This window comes from Phyllostomus discolor, chromosome 1 (assembly GCF_004126475.2).
Source record: "Phyllostomus discolor isolate MPI-MPIP mPhyDis1 chromosome 1, mPhyDis1.pri.v3, whole genome shotgun sequence".
Lineage (NCBI taxonomy): Eukaryota > Metazoa > Chordata > Mammalia > Chiroptera > Phyllostomidae > Phyllostomus > Phyllostomus discolor.
In genome coordinates, this window is record NC_040903.2 from 85,644,561 (window position 1) to 85,663,778 (window position 19,218).

The 19,218-nt window shown below is 40.1% G+C and overlaps 1 protein-coding gene across 4 annotated transcripts in view; it reads right to left on the minus strand.

Annotated features, from left to right (window-relative positions):
* Positions 1-6,303, minus strand: part of TET2 (tet methylcytosine dioxygenase 2) — a 119,033-nt gene extending 112,730 nt beyond the window's left edge. The window contains exon 1 of one of the 4 annotated variants that reach the window (XR_004903130.1): positions 6,086-6,299. The gene's annotated coding sequence lies outside the window, so the exon portion shown is untranslated. Of the gene's footprint in view, positions 1-6,085 lie in introns of all 4 variants that reach the window. The other 3 variants (XR_004903131.1, XM_036025755.1, XM_036025764.1) reach the window with 3 other exon arrangements.
* Positions 6,304-19,218: the final 12,915 nt, after the last annotated feature.

Below are 19,218 nucleotides of genomic sequence, written 5' to 3' on the forward strand. Positions count from 1 at the left end.
GGGCAGGTTTTGAACTCACTATGCTTCAATTTTCTCAGCTGAGATGGGGATAATAATAATACCTCTCTCTAGGCTTGTGGTGAGAATTAAATGACATAACTTATAATATCATAAATCATTAACACAATTTAAAATATTTTGAACACAAAGGCATTTTATGCCTTTATGCCTTTGCTTAAAAAATATTTAAGCAAACAAACACATATTCTGAGGCACATTTAGATAAGGCATGGTAGCACAATCACATGATTGATAAAGTAGAACTATGTTGAACTTTTTTGTTTTCAGGAAAAAGTTTTAAAATATCTGATCATGTGATAAAATAGTACAGAATTAGTAAACATACACACATTTGACAAGTACAGGTCAAACTGGGGAAACTTGAATAAGATGGGAAGACTAAATCGATGTCAGCATCTTGGTTGTGATATTACACTACAGTTTTGCAAAATGTTACCACTAGGAGAAATCAGAATGTTGTGCATGCCCAGTTAGTATTATTTTATACGATTCCATATGAACCTACAACTATCTCAATAAAAAATCTGAAGAATATGTAATCTCAGTATGAATTTACTAAAAGTCATTAAACAATCTGCCAACAATGGATGACTTTTTTTTAATTCTCACCCAAGGATGTTTATTGATTTTAGACAGAAACAAAGAGGGGAGGGGAGGGAGAGAGAAAGAGAGGAAGAGAAACATTGATATGAGAGAGAAACATCAGTTTATTGCCTCCTGTACATGCCCCAACCAGGGACTGGACCCATAACCTAGGTATGTACCCTGACTGGGAATCAACCCCATAACCATTTGGTGTGTGGGAGGATGCTCCAATCCACTGAGCCACCTGGCTAGAACTACAATGGATGACTTTGATGAGCTAATCACACTAGGCTTTAGAAGGTACATTTAAGGAAAAGCACCATCATTACCATCATCACCACTGTCACCAAGACTTTTTATGTTAATTGTCTCTTAAGACTGGGAATATATTGCACATTTTCTAATTAAATAATATTATTTTTGTCCTATGTTACTTATTAAATATTTTTCCAGTTTTCATTGAGATGAAATTGACAATAAACATAGTGTAAATTTAAGGTATACAATGTAATGATTTGATACATGTATATATATTGGGAAATGATTACCACAATAAAGTTATTAAGTAAATCTATCACTTCACATAGTTACAATTTTTGTGTGTATGTGTGTGGTGAGAACATTTAAAATCTACTCCTAGCAAGTTTTAAGTACACACTACTGTATTGTTAAGTACATTGACCATGGTGTACATTACATCCCAGAACTTACTCATCTTACAGATGAAAGCTGGTACCCTTTGACCACATTTACTCCACCCCCACTCCCCAGTCATTCATTAAATCTTGACTGAGTAGGAAAGCACCAGGTTGTATTAGGGAATAAAAAGACTTAGGAATCAGAGTTAAAAGTCTATCAATACACATAATCTAATTTAAAAGAAACTCTTACAGTATTTTCAGTGAAGCAATCGGTCCATTTTATGTCCTGCCAGGGGTGTCCAACCTGCAGCCTGCAGGCTGCATGCAGCCCAGAATGACTATGAATGTGGCCCAGCACAAAATCATAAATTTCCTTAAAACATAATGGGATTGTTTTTGTGATTATGTGTTGCAATGCATTTAATGTGTGGCCAAAGACAACTCTTCCCCCAGTGTGGCCCAGAGATGGCAAAAGATGGAACACCCTTGTAAACTCTATTTCAAAAACACTTCACCCTAATTTATTCATCTTTTAATTTAATTCCCTGATTATTTGGAAATTGATTTCAAATCAGTTTGAGTAACAACACTTACTAAGTATAAAATAGTGAGTTCTAAATTCTTAAGACTACAGATAGGTTGACATTACCACTGAATTTATTTTTAAATAAAATATTGAAAATCCACCTACTGTCTATCTATCTCTACCTCTTGAAGCCTAGCAGCTTTAACTGCATTTCATGACAAGTGGAGAAAGCATAAATCAAAACTGATGGAATTTTCTATTTTGGAATGCACAACCATAATTTATTTTATTTAGAAAAGATTATATATCCATCATCAGTGTTTTCCTGCAATGTACAATGTAGGATGAGAATAATGCTGGAAAAAGTGGATAGACAAAATGATTTTCGGGTTGCAGTCACAATGTTTCAAGTGCTCACTTTATCCTCTCCCCTTCCGGAACTCTTCTCTCCTACTGTATACCAAACCAGCAGATGCACTCGATAACATCCTAAAATAATGTCATGGTATTCACTGAGCTTTTGCAGTGAGTCAAAATAGAAACTGGAGATCTAGACCACGTAAAGACTGTATATTTGGCAAAATCATTTGTGGTTGTGTTCTTCAACGCAGTTTCCAAGATAACCACCAGCTCTACTTGGCAACCCGAGGCTCCCACAGTTAAGGCTCCACTTGTAAAGTTGGCTTGTGAGATATTTCCCTGCTGCTGGTTTTGGTGCCATTACTACTCTTAAGAACTACTATGCAATGGTGGAGTAATAGTTGAGAAAAATGTTATTTTGGTGAACCAACCCTGTCCTCTGGTCTAGAGTTTTAATCTGTCCTCACAACAGGAAACATCTATAGTAAAACACTCAATAGGGTTTATAAAACAAAGAAAACTCCCTCTAGTAATTTGAGATGCTAGGTAAGACTATTAAATTCTATTAGTAGCAACAGTTGAACTTGGAGTAGAACCAATTAGAGCATAAAAAAGCAGAACTAATATTTCTAAGTATTAGACAGTTTAAAATGTCAAATATCCATAGCTTTTGAAGATATTTTATTTCAAGGTAATTTCATAAGAACTCACAAGATTTATTAATTTGGATTTGGGGCAGGAAGCAAAAGAGAGTTTCTGCCTAGGTGTGTCTGTGAATGAATCATAAGAAGGGCTTTTTAATGAGGTCAGCAAGTAAGGAAATACATTTCAATGGTGACATTTGGCTCACAACATCGTGTATGGGTGGAGCTTTGGAGAGACTGATAGAGAAATTCTAACTTCAGCAAGTGAAACCAAAAGATTAACTACAGTTTTTATTACCTAATACAAGTCCAGTGCCCAAATGGGACTCTAAAAGTCTGTCCTAACAAGTCCTCTGCAGGTGCACTACACTTGTTCTGGAAGTGCTGTTGACCTGCCAGAGTCCGGGCCCATGTGCCACTGCACCAGAAGCACACCACTCCCTCTGGGCCCTGGCATGGACCAGCACAGTGCCCCATCTAATGAAGGCACTGAGAAAAGAAGAGTTTAGTAAGTGTGTGAATTTAAACAAAGCAAGAGACTTCCCTCATTCTGAGTTAATTCCTCATTAACCATTAGTTCAATAAGAAAATAAGTGAAGCAATATTGTAGTTTAAGAAAAAATACCTTGTGGTTTCTGCTATCAGTCTCCTAAAATTTAATTACCCCAGACAATTCTTCCATGAAATTTTTGGATCATCCAGATGGTCCTAACCTTCACAAATATGGTAAATGAAGAGCTGATGTTATGTTTTTTTATTATAAACTATTTATTTCATACCAACTCAAGTAATTTGTTTTTTTTTCTAATAAAAGAAATAGTGGTACTTTGTTCAGATTGGTGAATAATATGTTCATCTCTTTGTAATCATTGAAGCTCTCATAAAACATTAATTAGCAGCTATTTTCATTATGCAAATATGATGCATAAAACAACAACAGAGTCTAAATTTGATCATAGAAAAGAACAAGCCTTCATAGTCACAATCAAAATTATTAACCAATGTAGATAGTTTTATTTATCAATGTGAGTAAAAAATACTATATCTATTATTATTTGAATAACTTGAAGGCAAGTATATACCACATTTAAAAAGTTCCCCAAAAGTAGTTAGATTTGACTGTTAGCAAAGGAAATGATTTTTAATTTTGAATTGCTGAAATAATTAACCATAGTTTTCTCATCAACTAGTGAGCATTTATGCTAAATTCCTGTGTTTTTTTCTTCAATGTTTTATGAGAAATAACCAAGTGAGCTGTTTCTATTTTACAGAGATGAGTAATACTTCTCCCTTCTCCCTGTTCATGTGAAATAACCTCTAGAATCAATGATTAAAGTAAACTTAACGGCTTTTTGAGAGATCAAAATAGAAAGAGTTACAAAGTGAAATACTGAGGACAGATGGTTTCAAAAATCTTATTTATGGAGTAATGTCTATTACTGTGTTTGTTTTTTTCTTGTCCTGTTTTTAATCATATATATGTCTTACTAACTTAAGTTTGACTTTCCAATCATTCACTAACACTTCTCTGCTTAATAACATTAAAAAATAAATATCTACTGTGTTGAAATTTATATTCTATTTCAAATCTATTATGAAACACATATGTAAACATATAAAAGAATATAACTCCCCTCCAGTATTTCAACTTCCCATTAAAGTGCAAGATAATTATTTCATTAGCAAGGCAACAATATTCACAACCCTCAACCACACAAAATCCATATCTTTTCCTTGAACATCTCAACTTCCCCCCTAAGGTACAACCTTACTCTTACAGTAGATCATTTGTTGGTGATCATTTTGGGGTTTGGAGTTGCCATTATTAACCCTGATTGGAGAGGGAAAATTACAATATCTAATATGAGATTGGAGATTTTAAATTCATATATGTATCCAACTTCCTAGACAAGCAAATATAAACATATTTCACTAAATTGTAAGCAAATAACTGGAAAATAACCCTTCTTTCAGTTCCTAAACACTAGATGAACGAGGGGGAAATCACTCAGTGCAGCTAAAAGTATGTCACGAAGGCAGTGGCCAGCAAATGAGGTATTTCACAGCAGACCTTCTCGGGAGTCTACCCAGGCCACACTTTATTTTGCCATAGGTAGAAAACTCTCCATAGAAACTCTGTTAGCTTAATAACACCAGACAAGCAGCCTCAGTGAAAAGATTCAGAAGGATTCGAGAGTGTGTGTGTGTGTGTGTGTGTGTGTGTGTGTGCAGGAGGAGGAGAAAGGCGGAGGAAAAGAAGAGACAGAGAAAGGCAGAGATAAAAGAACCAAGAAAAGAGCGCAGCCAAGAGAGAACGAGAAATTTGGACGGGACTGTTAAAAATCTGCCTCTCCACTTCTCCGTCTCTTCGCTGGGATTGGGTTTCATTTCTCTGGGCGCCCCTGACCTTGCAGTCTTCCAACTCTGCGCGCTCCCCCTCCCGCCGCCCCCTCCCCGGGCCTGCGCCCGCCTTTGTGTCTGCCTGTCACTTACCGGGAGCCCCACGGAGCGGACTCGGGAGCAGCACAAAGCCCGGACAGAGATTTGCCCACAGATTCTCTCACACACGCTCCGCAGGCTGCCGGGCACGGCCCGTCTAGGAGCTGATGTGCCTTGAGAAAGTGGGTCCTGCTCTCGTGTGGGGGACTGGAGAAACTATTCTTTCCTCTCCCGTTCGGCGCCGCGCACAAAACGCGCGGACTTGGGGGAAAACAAAACCCCCTCGGTGCTCTCCAGTTTCACTCCCCGTGACACTCGCTCGCACGCCCCCCGAGAAGAGGACACGGGGGCGGGGAGGCGAGTGCACACTCAGACCCCGAGCGACAGCAGATAAAAGGGTCGAAAAGCCCGGCGGCGGCGTTCTGTCCGGGGTGGGCGAGGGCGGGCCCGGGGCTCGCGGGACCCCCACGGAGGAAGGGGTGGGGGGGGGGCGGAGGGGAACGCAGAGACCCCCAGACCCGAACTATTTGGAAAGGAAAGCAAAGAAAAACCACTTTCCTGGGGATAAAGGCCGGGAAACCGACCGGTCGGAGTGACAAAGGTAACTTTTCCGGGTTCGGCGCGGACGAGCCGGAGCAGGAGAGGGGAGCGAACGCAGACCCCTAGGTTTAAAAAGGGGGGGGGGGGGGAATTAAAACTATATTTGTCAGCCATGTTGAAGAGGCTCCAGTAATTTGTGAAGCTTCCCTCTTCCCTCTCGGCATTTGCGGGTGACACTGCAGGGCTCGCTCCCCCGCCCCTGGAAGCCCGAGGGAAAGCGCAGGGGAGAGGAGAGGGGGAGCTCCGCGGGGAAAGGGAAGCGCTCTGACCTCGTTCTCGTCCCGCAGCCTTGCAGCAATGCAGCAGTCGCAGTCGTGTCTCCTTTCTAACAAATCCTAAAGGGCAGCCATCTTGCTTCCTTCTGCTTCTCTACGAAAGCAGCCTACCCTCCGCATCAATATTCATAAGGCAGTTTGACGTCTGTTCTCATCACTCGGCGGGGCCGGCGTCTCGGGGCGGCCGCGCCGAGGGGGCGGACGTGACTCGCATGCCAGCCGGGCCTGGGCGCGCGGCGCTCGCGGAGGCGGCTGTCGCCCGAGCTCTCCTCCTCCTCCTCCTCCTCCTCCTCTTCAGTGCCTCGCCAACGCCGCCGCCCGGCCTCCTCCTCCTCCTCCCACTCCTCCTCCGTCCGGATTCCGCCTCCTCCGCCGGGCCTCCGTCGCCGCCCTGGGGCCCTCTGCCCCTGCTCCCGGGGAGTCACCCCCCCAGCCGGGGCGCCCTGCACCAAGGCCACGGAGCTCGGGTGCCGGACACCGGGGCGCGCGGTCCTGGCCCGGTTGCCCTCGCGCGAGGCGGCCAGCGGAGCGGGGTTGGGGCGGGGAGGGGGGCAGCGGTGCGCCCGCCTGTGCGCGGGGCGAGGGCGGGCGCGGGGGAAGATCCAGCCCCCCGGCGCCGCGGCCAGACCCGGGGCTCCCTGGGACCCTCGGACACGTCTTCACCCCGGGTGAGGGCGCGGGGCAGGCGCGCAGGGCGCGGGGTGGTGGGGTGGCGGGGGAGGGTGTCTTGGGTGCCTGACACAAGGATGCCAGACCCCAGTTAACCTTTTAAACTTTTGGTTGGTACCTCACTCCACTGCCCCTTTAATGGTACCTGAACCCCCCTCTCCCGCTCGCGCCCACCTCTGTCCGGTGCCTTTACCCTATCCCTTTCGCCCTCCTCCGTCGTGACATCCAGGCACACACTCAGCACGCACCCACCTCATCCCGCAAAAGCCCGCACCTCCATCCCACGGTAGCTTCTCAGTCCAGCGCCTCTCCCGGGTTTTGGCATCCTCTTGACACTGTCACTTGAATCTTGCAGAGCAGAAGCACTTCCCAGGTTCTGCGAGGGCATGCCCTACGTGCACTAAGGGCCTGCCCTTTCAAAGATTCTGACACTTTAGGAAACTGACCGCGTCCCGCTACTCCCCGGCCCAGCCCACCTTCTGTTTACTTTGCCACGTGGGCTGCTGGGAAGGAGAGGGGTTCTCACAGATCCAAGAGGAATTTCTCAGTGACTACTTCTCGCTAGATTCGGCGGTGAGAAATAAGCCTGTACCTTAAACGCGTAGGTTTTCTCCCGTAAGAGCCTCTATTGTAAATTTTTTCCCCACTCGTATAGTTAAGTAACGAAGAAATCGACCCATAAGGACAAAATTCCGAATGACTGACGCTCGATTTTCCCTGACGTCCCGGACTCGGACTTGACAACTACGTTTGTTTATTAGCAATTTTTCTTTTCCGTTGCTGAGTAGTTTTAATTCTCTTTATAATGCTCCTTTTCCTAATCATAACTATTTATTTAAAAATGAGATGAAGAACAAAGCCCATGAGAATCATGATATCGAATAGTAGTTTGAGATCCGCCTTTTTTGTTCAAGCTGTCGCGTTACTGACATTCAAGTTTTAAATACATATTTTGCGCACACCTTTTATAGCATCGCTGCATTGTGATCCCTTTACGCCAACACGAGTTCTTTTGTGTATCCCAGTCTTTAGTGTCTGTAATGTCTTTACAGGTAAAGTCGTTCGTTAATTTTATGAAATCGGAATATTTCCTCTTTGAAAGTTTGAGAAGGGAACTCTTTGTATGTGTCACATTGTTACTGAGATGAATGTTTAAAGTGTGTTTTAATGAAACATTGTTTATTACATTTTGAAACAAAGTTGACTCAGATTTCTGATTTTGCATAGGCTCAGAAAAACCATTTATTTTCCGTAAGCATTTCATTCTGTGAAGATGAATTTCCGTCTTTTCTGACTGTGCACTAGTGTGTCATCAAAGTCTAGGCAATTGCTCCTGGACTTTAAGCTGCTGGAAAAGTTCCTTGGATGTGTTTTTTAAGTCCCAAAAGTAAAGTTTTCCAAAAACTGTGGCATACATTTATGTAGTGCTCAGGAAAGCAGAATTGTTAAGAGCTTGGGTTTGCGGTGTCCAACAGACCTAAGTGAATCTTGACTACCCTTTACTAAATGCATGACCTTGACCATGGTCTCCTTAACTCTGTGTATCAGTTTTCTCATATGCTACACACCCTCTCAAACAACAGGGTTGTTGTGAGGATCAAATAAGACACTAGCTAAGTGCCCAGGTAGTTATTCCAACTACCAATCACAAACCATCTACTTCTAGGACTGTTTCTTGATTGACTAGAACTACATAATGTCTTCTTACATTGAAAAACATGTGGCAAGTATTGTATTCACATGTATCTCCTGAACATCTGCACATTTCCTTAGTGACTTACATGATAATTGGAAAAATGATCTTTAAGGTCACTTCCTTCTCATTTGATCTTTTAAATCTTTCACCCGCTATATGGTAACAGGTGGTTCTTATCTATCTGGAATCATACTTGGCTTGCAGTTGGTTTTGCAACAGGCCCTAAACATTTTCTCACCAGCTACTTTCTCTGCATCCCCATGCCACCCTTAAACACATGGTGTTTTTTCTCTTCTTTTTTTAATTGAAAAGAAAATACATTACTCTTTTTGGCTACTGTGACTTTTTAATAGCAAAAAGGAAGTAAAATTCTGAAGATCCCCAAGTGTAAAATCGTGAGATTTTTGTATTGTTGATTAAAAAAAAAAAAAACCCTTAGCTCTATTTCTGGGAAAGAAAAGATATAGTACACATAATCAGTTATTTACTGGATATTAATGCATATTTGTATGGTTAGCTCAGAGCCAACTTTTATTAATTGTGTGCTTTCTTGAGATTCCTTTTATAAGTGTAGATGATCTATTTTTAAAAGTAATGTGCTGTTTTAACAAGTCAATTGTTATCAAATTCCTTCCCATTTCTTCCCTCAGACTAGAAATAGCAGCACTGCTTCCAGACAGAGAAATCATTGCTTCTTTAATGAAGAAAAAAGAAACAAGTTCCAGGACCTGCTAGTATGTGCTAGAAAATTGCCTTGATTGGCCTGGGCATCTGCTGTCTAGCTCAGTTGCTCAGTCTCCCAGCCTCTTAGGGTGGAGGCAGCTTCCTGTCTGCTCTGTCCATTCAAGAGCTGACAACAGCAGCTTGCTTGACAATGCAAATTTCTTATACTAACAAAAACAAACAATATGAGGTGACTCTTAATTCCTCCCCACTTGCAGAATAGGAAAATTTCTTTAAGGAGCTGATTTTCCTCTTTAACAAAGAGAAATAGTTGTTATACATACTGCTTTGAAAGAATTATAGTGGTTTAACAAAAGCATTAAGTCATTGCCTGTTGTTTCCCATTTATGAAAACATATTTCTGAAGTATGACATGATGAAGATTCTCTGCATGCTTAAAAAACCATTGACCTTCAAACAGCACAGCAGTCATTTCTGCAAAGGGGCTCTCTTGTTTCCTTTTGTCCAGTGACATTACTGCATGCCATACAAAAGTACATATTTAACATAGGTAGAATGCTAATTTTTAAAAAAAATCTCTGGTGAAACATTTAGATGTAAAATTTTAACCTATTGATATAAATTAGTATTAATAAAACCATTGTTATCTAAAGCCAAGAGTCATAATATGATGACGGTCTTAATAGATTCTCTTTTATTAATATGATTTCTACTTACTTTTTCTATGATTTTTTTCCATATTGTTAAATTTCTCATTCTATAATTTGGAAATTTTAAAGAAATAGATACAGCTCTGGCTGATGTGGTTCAGTGTATTGAGCACTGGCCTGCAAACCAAAGGGTCACTGGTTCAATTCCCAGTCAGGGTACATGCCTGGCTTTCGGGCCAGGTTCCCAGTAGGGGGCACATGAGAGGCAACTACACATTGATGTTTTTCTGTCTCTCCCTCCTTTCCCCTCTGTCTAAAAATGAATAAATACAATCTTAAAAAAGAAGAAATAGATACAAATGATGTAATCCTAACTTATTTAAATCTGCCACTATCAATTATGTTTACTGATTTAATAGGGACAAAATACAATATCAGGTGAGGATCAAATGTTTAATCCTGTTAAAAATATTGCCAAAAGCATTATAGAAAGAATATTAGGATCATTTAAGGGACAAATGACATGGAAATGCCTCCAGGAATATTGTAAACATGTTGCTATTATCAATCTTTTTTCTTCTCACAAATTCTGACTTCACAATCCAATAACTACTCTTCTTATTCTCATCCAAATTTGGTAACTCACTTAATATCCCACTTTCTTTTGAGAGAATAATTTTTCAACTTTAATGATGAACTTCAATAAAGAATAAGTTTTAACTATTAGTGGTTACCTCAGTGCCATTTTATATTTATTTAGGGTTTTACAGTTTTTAAAACATTTTTGTACACTATTATGTTTTCATGGTAAAGTGTACAGTATATGTTTAATATTCAATATCATATGAATTTTCAAGATGGCATTTAATTCCCATGTTGTAAATATGGAAAGTGAGATTCAATGACCTTCTCAAGGTCATGTGGCCTGTGAATGGAGGCACACTTCTCAGACCCAAGTTCTGTAAGTTCAAGATCAGGCCTTTTCATTATAACAGAACTATCCTCATGTTTTTTCCTGCTCATCTTCCTCTAAATTTTTCTATTGTTAGTACAGACAGATATAGGAATCTTTCCTTAAAAACTCAGAATAATTATCTATTATTCTTTGTTACAAAAACAACCTAAAAAAAACACACCCAACAACTCAGCTTTTACATTTCCTTATTCTTAGTACTCGAGCTAATCTAATACTAGTCATTAAATACTGGCTGTGCTCCAAAGCATTGGGATAATTGTTTTACATGTTTTTTCCTTGAATGTAGTGCTTTTTACACCTAAATCAGGTAGGTAATATCTTGGTGAAAATTAAGGGTTGAGTAACTTGGTTGGAAATAAAGAGTTTGAACCAAGGACTAAATCTAGGTTTGTCTGACTTTAAAGCTCCCGTCCTTTGCAAGCTACACTGTGCTATCTCCCTCTTTTAGCAGATATCTTTATCTCTGTGGAGGCCATGATAAGTTGTGCACACATTACTATTATTTTTAAAGCAATAATGTCAGTGTTCCCCAACTCTTCCTCATATAAAACAAAAACAAAACAACCGTCTTCTGTCTAAATATCTATTTGGTTTTTCTTATCGCCTGCTTTCTACCCATATTTTTTGTTTTGTTTTCCATATTATGGTAAAAGGCTGGCATGCAGTAACTATTGGGAACAATGATTATAGTCGCGTAATAAACAAGGGATAGCACTCCTCTGCCCACCCCTGCCCCCACTGCTCTACCCCACTAACATACTGTTTATGAAGATAAGTTCTGCCATCTGTTTTCAGTGTGGGTGTGGTGAAAGGGAACACCCTTGATCTGCTCAGGACTTCCTCCAATGACTTAGGGTTCATTCCTGCCAAAGGAGGAAACTGGCAGGTGGAATGAGCGCCACCTACTGAAAGCGTTAATAGCACATGGATCTTAGGGGATAAAATCCTCAGAATGGGATAGCAGGTAATCTTTCCATTGGAAAAACAAATCAGAAACACCTGTGGAGCTTTTGAAACTTGTACACAGCTAGATTCCACTCCTCTGCTCCTTCCAGCCTCTTGGAGACTCGGATTAATGAGCTCTGGGATGGGGCAGGAGTCACAATATTTTTCAAAAGATTCAGGGCCAATCAGATGTAAAAATCTGCTTAAAAATCATTGGTATAGCTTAATGTGTACAAATACAATGAAAACAAATAATTTTTATACTTAAGAGCACACAAAGCTATCATTCATGGGGCAAATGTGTATCCTTGTGGTCTGGGGGAGCCTCACACCTTTACAGAGATCTGGCAGAGCTGTCTGTGACTCCCTTTCTGTCTTTCAGGTCAATTAAATCCATTTAAGTTATTTTGTGATGGGTAAAAAATATTTTGGAGAAGGGATAATTAACTGACAAAGAATTACCAGATTAACAGTGGTGAAAGGAAAGATTAGGGGCAACATAAGTGACAGGATTGATACCCCAATGCACTGGGGGAGAAGGAAGTATTAGAAGTTGCACAAGTTCAATTTGTGAAGAATATTTTGGGATTTTTGTTCCCAAGGGAAAGTTCTATCAGTTGAGTTTTGTCACATTTTTCTAAAATTGTTAAAACCATTCTTTAGACAATTAGACAAATTGGTTCTGTTATTGTCCCTGACCCCCACCCCAAATGATGATCATGCAATGGCATGTGAGTATATTTATAGCATCATGTTAAATATTAATGCAAGAGCTATACAGAAGAAACTAATTTTAGACCCCCCACAAGTTAAATCAATTCATTTCTTATAGATAGTCTGTATGGAAAAGAAACAAAAATTTATAAGGTCATAGGGTAGTTATTATTTGCCCTCCAGAGTTCTTCACTTATTTTAAAGTATGTTTACATTCTGTCTAGATGTTTGTGAGAAGAACTAAAGGACCTGACTCAGTGCCAACCCAGAGTCTGTGGGAGCACGAGAGGCCAAGTAGTTTCCTGCAAAGCTTGGCACTACCAACCTCTGTTTAACTTGTTTTATTTTATATCTTAAAGAGCACAATATTATTACTATTTGCCAGAAAACCTCCTTGATCTGTCAGTAATTGGGGGTGCCTCTACATTGAACATATGTGATCGCCAAACAATTATTCTTCATTTCACAAAGAATTTTATCCTCAAGAGAATAAATTATATCTAAGCAATGACCATAAAATAGAGGTTTCTGGAGGAAAGGTTGGAATAGAAGGTAAAAAGAAATATATAAATACTTGCACATATTAAATCAGAATATCCAAATCATATCCTAAGGGAGTATTTTGTTGAGGACCACCAACTTTTATTGCTTTGAAATCTTATGATCTCTTGATCTTAGTTAGACTGGCTAGGGAGAGGTACGGAAGGAAGAAATATTGGCAAATGGTGTGTTTAGCTTAGCATGGTGGGGGAGGGGTGGGTTGTCAGGTGGGTGTGATCCTAGTGATGATACTAATATATTTTAATGAAGGAAACTTTCCAGAATCTCCTTGAATCATAAAGCATCAATAGCCACTGTTTTCTACTGAACAAGAACTAAAAGAGTCTCTCTCTAAATTTAAAACCCAGGAAAGGATAAAGTCATAATTTTGATGGATGAGGACTACTGTTAAAAGTAAAAACAGATATTCAAAAATTTAGAAAGAGAACCTCAGTCTAATACAAATAAATAACACAGTCCAGAATTGTAGTCTAGACTCTGCTACTGAAAACTTGCCAAAAATAACTTTAATACACATTATCTTATTTAGTATATACAATAATCTTGAAAATAGTAAGGCAGTTATGACCCAACGTATTTTTATTTTTAAACATGAGAGGACATGTGTTTAACACATGAGGGAACATGTCAGAGAGATTAAGTAACTTGCCCAGGGTCACACAGCAGGTGATCCATTCTCAGATTTAAGCCTTCCTCAATATTCTTTCCACAGACTGAAACTAAAGGGAAACAAATAAACCAACTTCAATTCCTTCCTGGAGGCAGAAAAGAAGCTCTGATCAACTTGTGACGTTGTATCTTTCGCTGATCACATTTTCACTTCTTGCCTGTGCTCACATAGAGGAGAATGCTGCGGTAACAGAAACATTTAGGAAAAGTGTGTTTAAGATATTCTTTTTTTATTGTTTAAGGCCATTCATCCACTGTGGTAGGAATTCTGTTCACTCCAAATGTGAAGTGAAAATTAATCTATTCCCTAAAAAATTCTTAGGGAAAGAATGACGAGTTACTCAGAGTCCTGCAATAAAATACTTTTTTCTTGATTTCTCTCCTCTCAAGTCATAGAAAAAGGTGTGTGTGTGTGTGTGCGCACGTGCATGTGTGTGTATTTAAAGAAGCAAAATCATTGGACAAGAAGACAGAGACTTGAATTTTGACAGGAAATAATTTTTAAAAATATCTAGTTAATTGAAATAATTTTTATTTTATTGAGTAGGGCTGGAGAGAGTGAGGTTTGAGAGATTTAAGTCAGATTTCCACACTCACAAATTTTCTAATGAAACCAAAACTTAGAATGAAACTATGCATAAATGTGGAATAAGTAAAATATTTTTCCCTAAACTACTTCAACGAAAAGACAAATTTAAGGGCACATGCAGGCCATGACCCCCAGCAACCGCACATTGATGTTTCTCTCTCTCTCTCTTTCTCCCTCCCTTCCCTCTCTAGAAATAAATAAATAAATAAAATCTTTTAAAAAAGAAAAGACAAGTTTCACACAGTTTTAGCAAATAACAATGCTTTCCAACAAGGCTGCTTGTCAAGCAATAACACTTTATCATATATCTTTAGAAAGAAAGCTAAATAGAATAAATTTATCATATAGTTGTTAGTTCTTGGTGATGATAATTGTTTTACTTTGTAGCTTGCATTTTTACTTTTAGACTTTTAGAGGCTTCATGCATCAGCCTATGTGGGGGGTGTGGATATTGATAGTAATGCATAAAATTCAAAAGCATAATGTAGGTGACAAGAGAAAGAATAGTAGGCCCCACCCTTTAATTGGGACTTTTTGAATTGCTTTGTTTCTAAAAAGGCTGTACTATAAATTCAGAGGTTCACAAGAAGCTAACCAAAGGATCTGAGATAAATGAAAACTTAGTCACAACACCTTCTCAGAAATGTTTTCAAAGAACTATAACTTTAAAAAATTGTCAGTCTTACTTTCCATTGCATAAATGGTTGTTCAAGTCTGAATTTCTAATTTATAATACTTTATGGTAGTGCCTGTGAAACACGAATGTGTCCTTTATGATTCAGTGCTCACATTCTTGAAAGACATTTGAATCACTGCATAACCAAAAACAAACCAAGTCAGCCTGTGTCACCATGATGGTCTGCTGAGGAAATCCTCAGAACACAGGGGGATCAGGGCCAGATGGAAATCTGTCATAGAACATCCCTCAGAGAGTTAAAATAATGCATGTCTGTTTATTCTTGTTTCACATCAGTGGTGGCAGTTCCTGTGCTCTGCTTTCTCATCCTTATGCTATGTTAACATTAAACTTATGATGGATCATTGCTTTATTGTCGCTTCAATAAACTGATTTATTCTCTTATTAAGTGATATAGTAGTGAACAAGATGTATCACCTGCCTTCACAGAGCTTATAGTCGGGTAGGAAATAGACACACAATTGGGCAATTATAAATAATTGTAGGATACGTGAAGAAAAGTATGTCACATGCAATAGTAAGGGTACTGAGCTCATACTTGCAGCTTTGGAGAAAACTTCTCGTGAAAGTAACAGTTACGCTGCAATATAAAGGATGAATAAGGAGCATTCAGGCCAAGTAGAAAGTTGAAGCATACTTGGTGAAGATAAAAGAGTACATGAAGACTAGGGCACTACAGTGCATGGGATGCTTGAAGAAATAAAAGACATTCCAAATGAGTTGGATAAAAAATCAAGAGGGAACTTCCAGCCAAGATGGAAGCATAGGTAGATATGCTGTGCATCCTCACACAACCAAAAGAAGGACAGAAACCAATTTAAAAAGAAAAAAAAACAACAAGGACCACCAGAAAATCAAACTGATTGGAAGTCTGACAACCAAGGAGTAAAGAAGAAACATTCATCTAGACCAGTAGGAGGGGCAGAGATGGGCAGCTGGACGGGCAGAGAGGCCTCACTGCAAGGCAGCAGACTAGGTGGGTGAACTGCAGGCTGGTGGATGGGGGTGTCCCACATTTGTGTGCGGATAAGCCAGGAGGAAAAAATGGGTTGTGAGATAGACTGCACAACCCAGGGTTCTGATATGGGAAACTAAAGCCTCAAAACCTCTGACTGAAAAAACCTGTGGGGGTTGCAGCAGTGGGAGAAACACCCCTCCTCACAGGTGAGTTCATTGGAGAGACCCACAGGATCCTAGAATATACAGAAACCCACCCACCTGGGAATCAGCACCAGAAGGGCCCAATTTGCTTGTAGATAGTGGGGGAAGTGACTGAAAGGGGAGAGCCAAATAAGTATTGTTTTTCGCTTTTTGACCCCTCCCCCACATACAGTGCCACAATGCAACAGAGTGGGTTCCCCTACCCTGGTGAATACTTAAGGCTCTGCCCCTTAGAACCTTACAGGTGCACAGAGACAAAGAAATATGGTCCAAATGAAAGAAGAGATCAAAACTGCAGAAAAAGAACTAGGCAATGAAGAGATAGCTAATCTATCAGATGCAGAGTTCAAAACACTGATGATCAGAATGCTCACAGAAATGATTGAGTATGGATGCAAAAGAGGAAGATGTGAAGGCTATGCAAAGTGATATAAAGAAAAATATACAAGGAAGCAACAGTGAAGGGAGGGAAATCAGGAATCAAATCAATGATTTAGAACAGAAGGAAGAAATAAACATTCAACTGGAACAGAATGAAGAAACAAGAATTCAAAAAAACGAGGAGAGGCTTAGGAACCTCCAGGACAACTTTAAATGTTCTAACATCCAAATCATGGGGGAGCCAGAAGGAGAAAAGGAAGAGCAAGAAACTAAAAACTTATTTGAAAAAATAATGAAGGAGAACTTCCCTAATCTGGCAAAGGAAATAGGCTTCTAGGAAGTCCAGGAAGCTCAGAAAGTCCCAAAGAAATTGGATCCAAAGAGGAACACACCAAGACACCCCATAATTACATTACCCAAGATTAAAGATAGAGAAAGAATCTTAAAAGCAGCAAGAGAAAAGGAGACAGTTACTTACAAAGGTGTTCCCATAGGACTACCAGCTGATTTCTCAAAAGAAACCATCCAGGCAAGAAGGGGCTGGAAAAAATTATTCAAAGTCATGAAAGGCAAGGGCCTACATCCAAGATTGCTCTATCCAGCAAAGCTATCATTTAGAATGGAAGGGCAGATAAAGTGCTTCCTAGATAAGGTCAAGTTAAAGGAGTTCACCATCACCAAGCCCTTGTTATATGAAATGTTAAAGGAACTTATCTAAGAAAAAGAAGATCAAAACTAGGGACAATAAAATGGCAATAAACTCACAACTATTAACAACTTAACCTAAAAAACCAAAAACAAACTAAGCAAACAAGTAGAACAGGAACAGAATCAAGGAAATGGAGATCACATAGAGTGTTATCAGTGGGGAGGGAGTCGGGGGAGGATAGAGGAAAAGGTACTGGGAATAAGAATCATTAATGGTAAATACAAAGCAGACAGGGGAAGCTTAAAAATAGTACAGGAAATGGAGAAGCCAAAGAACTTATATGTAGGACCCATGGACATGAACTAAGGGGAGGAATGCGGGTGGGAGGGAAGGTGCAGGGCAGAAGGGGATAAATGGGAGGGAAAAAATGGCACAATTATAATAGTATAATCAATAAAATACAATAGTATAAAAATAAAATGTGTGACTGTCCAAGAATGAAAATGCCAAGAACAAGAGTGTGAACACTCAGGCTGCAGCAGGATGCAGCATTCAGACCTTGAGAGTAAGTGTAAATCATGGTGAAAAGTTTGCATTGTTACTTAAATGCAATAGGACATTATAATGGGTTTTGAATGAGAAGGAAATGATCAGATTTGGACTTCGGAAATATCTCTGTAGTTGTAATAATGAAAATGGATTGAGAGAACACAATGGCAGAGGCTGGGACACCAGTGAGGAGATGGGGCAAGTTGCTTAAGAAAAAAACTGGAGTGTCTGGGTTAGTGACGAAGCCACAGGAAGAAGAGGATGGAAAGGTCGACAAATTCACAGAGGTGGAAGTGGGGCATAGTCTTTACTTTGAAGCAAGAGTGGGGCAGGCATAGGGCTTTGGGATGCCACCCAAGTTTGTGGCTTGACCAAAGAGACGGTTGATGGTGACTTTCACTGGAGATGGAAATAACAGCAAAAGAAGAAGCCCTGGAAATATGATTTGGGAGTTGTGGGAGAAAAAAAAGAATCAGTAATGAGAAAGTTTAGTTGGAGGCACCAGAGGGTGATCCATGTGGAGGTGAGCAGCAAGCAGCTGGATATCTGAGCTTAAAACCTAGAAAAGAGATTTAGAATGGATTATGAAAGTGTGAATCATCTGCATCAAGATGGCAGCTGGGAAAGATCACCCTGGGCTCTGAGCCCTGAGTGAGGAGAAAAATGGAGCCCCAGGAGAGAGACAGAGGAATACCACCCTTGAGGTCTGAGAACTAGCAGAGCAGCCCCCAAAGGAGGAAGCTTGAGGTGTGTGGTGCCGTGGGAGGCCACTGAGGACGAGCTTCATGAAGGAGGTCTGACCTGGTCAGTAGGACCACATACTATGGAGGTGTCCCTGGAGACATGTAGTGAGAAGTGTCCCTTGGATCTCCCTTCCAGTGGTGCATTCACCACGATCCTTGGCAAAGCGAGCTTCAGTACAAGAGGAGTGGTGACAGGCCGGATCACTTGAGGCTGAAGGATAAACAGGGAATGGGGGTGTGGAAACAGGGATTGCAGAGGAGTATTTAAAGAAGGTTAGCTAAAGAGAGGATGAAGAAGAAAACAAAGTAGCTACAGCGGGATGTGGAATGGTGGACATAATTTTTTAAGACGGGAGATACTTGAGCTTGTTTACTAATGGGAGACTGCAAATTGAGATGGGTGGCTAAAGACACAGAAAACAGAAGAAATTTTATGGAACAAGGTCCCTGAAAGGTGGGATCTTTTAAAAGATTACTCTGCTGACAAGCTGGCATAGAAGATAGGACTTATAAAGGAGCGTGGCCAATTGTTCAATGTAAATGTATTTTTCCACTTTTTATGGCTCGGGTAGGGTACAGTTCATAGTGAGTGACACAGGCTAAAAGAAGTCATTTCATTGTGTCCCTTCCTCCATCTTTCTCTCTCTAGTGGGCCCTGTGGACTTTCTTCACAAGTTTTATCATTGCTCTGGGGAGAGAAAAATGGAGTCTGTGAAATGTATTATGAATTAAAAGTTGATGGTTTGGACGAGGCTGAGGTAATGTCTGTAATATAATATACAATTCTAGAAGTC